The following is a 6,943-nucleotide window of genomic DNA, read 5'->3' as shown; positions in this document are numbered from 1 at the left end:
TCAACCCCCACCAAGACAACTCCCTCCACCAGCACCAGCAGCAGCGCAGCAGAGATACCGCACACCTGCTTCTGTGCAATGCCACCGATGCCAGAAGTGGGGACATTTCCAACGAGATTGTCCGCAGTCTAGAGACCGCACCACCTGGATCCGACCAGGGCCTCCACCACCACCACCGAGAGCAGCAGCGCATCACTACCAGGACGAGGTACCACTTCCCTACAGCTCTGCCGTCCCAGTCACGACTGTAGAACAGTGGGAAGTGCTGCATGAGGCCAACCCGTTACAAGCACAGGCAGATAATCGGCAACACCATAGGCAGACCGTGTATCTGGAAGGGAAGCCTATGCAGGGGCTCAGAGACTCGGGGGCCACCATCACCCTGGTGCAAAGCCATTTGGTTTCGGACAAAGCTAAACTGAATAAGACTGTGGCTGTCAGGGTTGCAGGGGGAGCCGTGTATCGGCTGGACACAGCCAGGGTACACTTGCATTGGGGTGCGGGGTTTGGGAATGTGGAAGTGGGGCTAATGCCGCAATTACCTGCTGAGGTGGTCCTAGGGAATGATCTGGGCAAACTCACCTCCGCATTTGAACCACAAACTACTGAGGAAGCACACCCAGTAGTCACCAGGCAACAGGCCCGCACCCAACACAACAACGCACTGCCGGAGGTCCAGGTAAGAGATTCCTCCCCTTCCCTAGACTGTATCCCTTGGGCCCCTCCTGACGAGTTTGTAGCCGAGGTGATCACTGACCCTACCTTACAAGTATACCGAGACAAGGTCACCTCTATCCAACCGGGGGCGGAGGGGGAAAGATTTGTATGGGACAGGCAGCTATTATACCGGGAAACGAGTAAAGAGATAGCTGGGTCAGACCCCATTACTGCAAGACAGCTGGTGGTACCTCAGAGGTACCGAACCGAATTACTCCGGATAGCGCACGATATTCCGCTATCCGGACATTTGGGGGTCAGCCGTACCAGATATCGGCTGACCCAAAGTTTCTTCTGGCCAGGGATTAGCCAGGAGGTGCGCAGGTATTGTAATACCTGCGATACGTGCCAGAGGGTAGGAAAGAGAGGGGATAAGCGTAAGGCGAAGCTGCACCCCCTACCCATAATTGAGGAACCCTTTCATAGGGTTGCAGTAGACATTGTAGGCCCCTTCCGGAAGCCTAGCCCATCAGGCAAACGGTACATTTTGACCGTAGTGGACTACGCCACTCGCTACCCCAAGGCGGTAGCCTTAACTAATATACATGCAGAGACGGTGGCTGAGGCGCTGATGCAGATTTTCTCCCGGATGGGGTTACCCAGGGAGATCATCTCGGATCAGGGCACTCAGTTCACGGCAGAGGTCACCCAACAGCTCTGGAAGTTTTGTAAAATTAAGCCCATAATTAGTGCTCCGTACCACCCCCAGACTAATGGGCTCTGCGAACGGTTCAATGGCACCTTAAAACAGATGCTCCGAACCTTCGCAGAGACTCACCGAGACTGGGAAAAATTCCTGCCGCACTTACTGTTTGCTTACAGGGAGGTGCCGCAGGAATCTACGGGATTTTCCCCCTTTGAACTGCTATTCGGGAGGAGAGTAAGGGGGCCCCTGGACTTGATTAGAGAGCACTGGGAGGGAGACCGTAGCACTGACGGCACCCCTATTGTACCATATGTGTTGGCCCTCCGAGATCGCCTGGAAGCCCTCACAAAGACGGTAAAGGAAAACCTACAGGCAGCTCAGACACGTCAGCGCACCTGGTACGATAGGGGCGCCAGGGACCGCAGCTTTCAGGTCGGACAGAAAGTTTTAATTTTAAAACCTGTCAGACACGATAAGCTACAGGCCGCCTGGCAAGGCCCTTATAAAGTGGTAGAACAAAGGTGTGACACCACTTATATAATTGGCCACTGCGCAGGGAATGGGGGGCGACGCATGATCCATGTGAACATGCTGAAGCCTTACCAAGAACGATCAGAGGAGGTGACAGCTATCTGCGCCCCCACCTCTGAAGAAGGCGACAGCCTACCTCTCCCCGATCTGTTAGAAGACGGACAGCTAGCTGGGGATTTAGGAGCGGTTGTACTGGGGGATCGGTTGAGCCCACAGGAGCGTATCGAGGTACAACAACTACTGCAAGAAAAGCAGGAGACCTTTTCTAATGTACCTGGATACACCCCTCTGGCTACCCACCGAGTAGAAACCCCTGGTCAACTTCCCATGCGCCAGACTCCGTACCGCATCCCTGAAGCGGTACGGGAGAATATGCGCAAAGAGATTGAAGAGATGATACAGTTAGGAGTCATTGAGCCCTCAGATAGCCCTTGGGCCTCTCCAGTAGTCCTCGTACCAAAGCGGGACGGCACGACCCGTTTTTGCGTGGACTACAGGAGATTGAATGAGAAGACCGTATCCGACGCATATCCGATGCCTAGGATAGATGAGTTGCTGGACCGGATGGCCAGGGGTCAATACCTTACCACTATTGATTTGTGTAAAGGGTATTGGCAGATTCCCCTGGCCCCGGACGCCATCCCTAAGTCCGCCTTTGTCACCCCATTCGGCCTGTACCAATTTAAGGTCATGCCGTTTGGGATGAAAAACGCGCCGGCTACCTTCCAGCGGATGGTGGACCGCCTCCTAGATGGGTTCCAAGACTATACCTGCGCATATCTCGATGATATTGCCATATTTAGCGATACCTGGCAGGAACACTTGGCCCATATAGGAGCAGTTCTAGACAGGATCAGGGAGGCTGGTTTGACCCTGAAACCAGCGAAATGTAGCATTGGGATGGCCGAGGTACAGTACCTGGGCCACAGAGTAGGCTGTGGTAAACAAAAGCCGGAACCAGCCAAAGTAGAGGCAGTATCACAGTGGCCGACCCCGAAAACTAAAACCCAAGTGTTAGCCTTCCTAGGGACAGCAGGGTATTACCGGAAGTTTGTGCCCAACTATAGTACCCTGGCCAAACCCCTCACTGACCTGACACGTAAAAACCTTCCCCGCCAAGTAACCTGGACCCCGGAGTGTGAGCAGGCATTCCAACACTTGAAAGATGCACTTGTTAATGCCCCTGTCTTGGCCGCTCCCAATCCAACTAAACGTTTTCTTGTTCACACAGACGCTTCTATGTTTGGATTGGGGCAGTATTGAGCCAAGTCGGGGCCGATGGCGGAGAACATCCAGTGGCTTACATCAGTCGCAAACTTTTACCCCGGGAAGTAAGCTACGCCGCCATCGAGAAGGAATGCCTGGCTGTGGTGTGGGCCTTGAAGAAATTACAACCCTATTTGTATGGACAGGCTTTTTCTTTGCTCACGGATCACAACCCGTTGGTCTGGCTGAACCGGGTGGCTGGGGACAATGCCAGGCTGCTGCGCTGGAGTTTGGCGCTGCAGCCCTTTGACTTTAACATTCAATACCGCCCGGGTAAGCAAAATGGAAACGCCGACGGGTTGTCACGACAAACTGATCTGGAGAAATAATCCGTGAGCACCCCGGTCATCCCCAAGCCGATCCGTGTGGGATCAGACTGTGTATGCCGGCTTGTGGGCAAGGGGGAGCAGTGTAGCGGAACGCAGTAAGCCTGTCCTGCAAAATGCCTGTGTGACTGTAATTGTTATATTTTTTCCTATGTTGAAATTGCTATTCGCCTATTTAATATGTGAATTATATGTTATTCGGTAGTTTCCATCCGTATTATATACTTATGGAAACTACCGAACGGAGAGACCACCCCGGAGAGAAGTGTGCCAGCAATTAAGGTTCACATTCTCTCCAAACCGCAAGTTAACCGGCTCATTAACAGTGTGTCTGGGTGGCCGCCATTCGGCATGCGTACACGTGGCGGCGGCCATCTTACGCATGAAAATCTCAGCGGTGTTTTGTCGTCGAGTGTCTGGAACTCAAATCGGACACTCAAACAACCAAACACCGCTGAGACCTCCAGAGCTCCGTAACTACCGAACGGAGAGACTTAACGAATCCCCATTCGGTAGTTACAAAGTACCGAATGAGCGAATCACTATCTAGGTGAATTAAAGTATGGATGGCAGTTATAAATGTCTGTTTTAACTGCCGAAAGGAGACCGACCGCAGGGCCCATTCTCATGGAACCCTTTTCGGATACCAACTCGTGTGCGGTCGGTCAAACTTCACCTTCCTGTAACTGCCGAACCACTGGTCCGATCTGGGTGAATTTTGGATATTATATTCACCCAGATCAGGGCTACCTAGCGGATATGTGATGGTTTAGGGGTACATCCAAGTTTGGGGTAAAGTACTGTACAAGTTAAGGGGATTATGACTCACTCTGAGGGGAGGAGATGTGTGGGAGGTAACAAGCACTGCATTGGTTACTGTCATAATTACTGTAGTTCCCTCCCTTGCATGGGAGCAGGCTTTATAAGAAACCTTGGAATAAACGATTGTCAGTTCTACTCCTGAAACTGTGTGTCGTCCAGTTATTGGGAGTGCTGTGGGGATTTCGCTGTACCTTTTTACCTGCTGGAAACTCTGCTGTGGATTTACTAATGACTTGTTCCTGAGCCTTCCTTGGATCTACAGTGGAGAATAGCTGCGAGAAATCAGCTCTCCGCTACAGTGTATATATTTACCAACTTGTTGCTGAGCATGTAGATCTCACATGAAAATAGAAGAAAAATATCAGTGCAAATGCTTTAATTGACATGAGATAAAAATAAAATAAAATGGAACACACACAAATATAGTGGCACAATTGAAAAAAATCAATATGTGCAAAAGCATGTGTGCCTCAAACACGCTAATACCCTGTGTACAGCAGTCTTTGATGGTGTGGAATTTCAAGAACAGTCTCTCTTCACTGACCGTCATTCGGAAGGCAGCAATAGCGAGGTGTCTAGCTCCCAGCCGCAGTAATCCTTTCAGGGTTCAAAGTGTGCTCAACGCGTTTCGTCTGGGTTCTTAGACTTCGTCAGGAGCTTGTCTTTCTTCTGTGACCGGCAATTTAACCCCTTAAGGACCAAACTTCTGGAATAAAATGGAATCATGACATGTCACACACGTCATGTGTCCTTAAGGGGTTAAATATGCCAGGCTGCGTCCTCTCGTAGTGTGTGGGCATGCGTTGTGACGGGACGTAATCACGTCTGCGTCTACCGCCCATGTGCGTTCCACCCAGGAGCGCAAATAACTTTAGCAATCTCGGCACACGGGACGAGCCCAGAAACAACATAAAAGAAGCCCGTCTCAAGCCACTTGCCCAATTAAAAATAAATAATATATATGTATGATCCATAAATCTATTGGATGTATAAAGAATAATTATAACACTTATGAAGCATAGTAAAAAGTGGTGTGTGCTAAAATATAGATAAGTGAATCGATCATAGAGAGTAGATAAGGAGTCAGGCTTATATAAAACCCCATATTGAAAGGTTACAATAGTAATCATTAGGTTAAACAATACATTGGATATTAACAATATCGTTAAATTTTTTTAAAAAGTTGATAAAAAATTACGGTAAAAATTACAATTACATTAAACATAATGTTACAAGGACTCGTTATAGTGTTACAACCTGACTCTTTTCGTTAAAAACCTTATTCTACCGGCATTCAGATCATACGAACGGATTACACAAACTATTATAAAGACTCATTTGTCGGTACGAACGATGGACCACCCAGCCGTTGGCTTGTGCCGCCACTTAACCTCGTCACCCCTCGAAGTACCGAATGGCCGACCACCCTGCGAGCGGAGTGTGCCGCTCACTAACCGCACAAGGCGTTGTGGTCTGCGGTTAACCACGAACTAATTGATGGTCCCAGGGGACCCCCCATTCGTATACAACTCCCCAAAGGGAAACTACCGAAAGACTCACGAATGGGGGACCACCTATGTTCCGGCGTGTGGCATTGATTAGAACGTTCATCTTGCGGTTAACCGCAGGTTAAGTACCCTTTCCGGGCGGTCTCCGTTCGTATTCCGAACGGTCGAGACAACCAGGCTGATAGCGGGATTCGTGTGACTATGTACCCGACCTCCGCTCCATAAGTACGGAGTCGAGGTCCCGCTGTCCATTGACCGACCTAAAAACATGGCCACCATCAGGGGTTCACAACCAAAGTGCCGAACAAGACTTTCTATAACAGAAACCCCCAGTTCTGTTCGTGGGATCGGGGCGCAATTCGTACACTTGATGTACCCCGATTTGAGCTACCGAATGAATAGTGGAATGAACTATATTGTATATAAGATGCCAAAGTTATATATTTTTATGCTGTTTTCCAGGACACAATAAAGCGTGGTCTTTTAGGCGCTTGGAGATAATTAGATTGTATAACCGTTGGCCTCATTATCTCCAAGCTGGGCAGGTACTAGTTTGAATGATACATTGTATTATGATTGGTTGAATCTTTGTACTGTACCAGTATCTCATCAGGTCCATAGGGGGCTGTCCCTGGACCTGGGGACTTGCATAAATTGCCATGCTTGTGTGCCATTAAAGCCAGTTCGTTTTACCCTCAACTCGCAGCCTCGACTCTTGTTGTAGGGATCCGGGAATCCTAGCTTTACTATAGCTAGTGGGATATTCTACATTTACAGGTTTCTACCGATTGGAAGCTCGTTCGACTCTCTGACTTCGGGAACCAGGACATCTAAAGCGATCCAACCTCCGGTTAGACCATGGCAATCGTAACACATAACTTCATTAAAGATGGCATCCCAGTAATATTGCCATGGGCATCAAATTGATAACAGTTCTCATGAACATATAGGAGCATACAGGAACATACATAGGGTTACTGTAACGAACCGTTTTGCACACAAGAGGTTAAAAACCGGTTAGGCGATATTCCTCTTTCCAGATGCACAGGAAGCTACTGCAAGCACCAATCTCCCGAACTACAAACTACACGAATCCTCCAACTCCCAAACACGAAACACACGAACAC

The sequence above is a fragment of the Pelobates fuscus genome, chromosome 7, assembly GCF_036172605.1.
Source record: "Pelobates fuscus isolate aPelFus1 chromosome 7, aPelFus1.pri, whole genome shotgun sequence".
Taxonomy (NCBI): Eukaryota; Metazoa; Chordata; class Amphibia; order Anura; family Pelobatidae; genus Pelobates; species Pelobates fuscus.
This window is presented reverse-complemented; position numbering follows the sequence as displayed.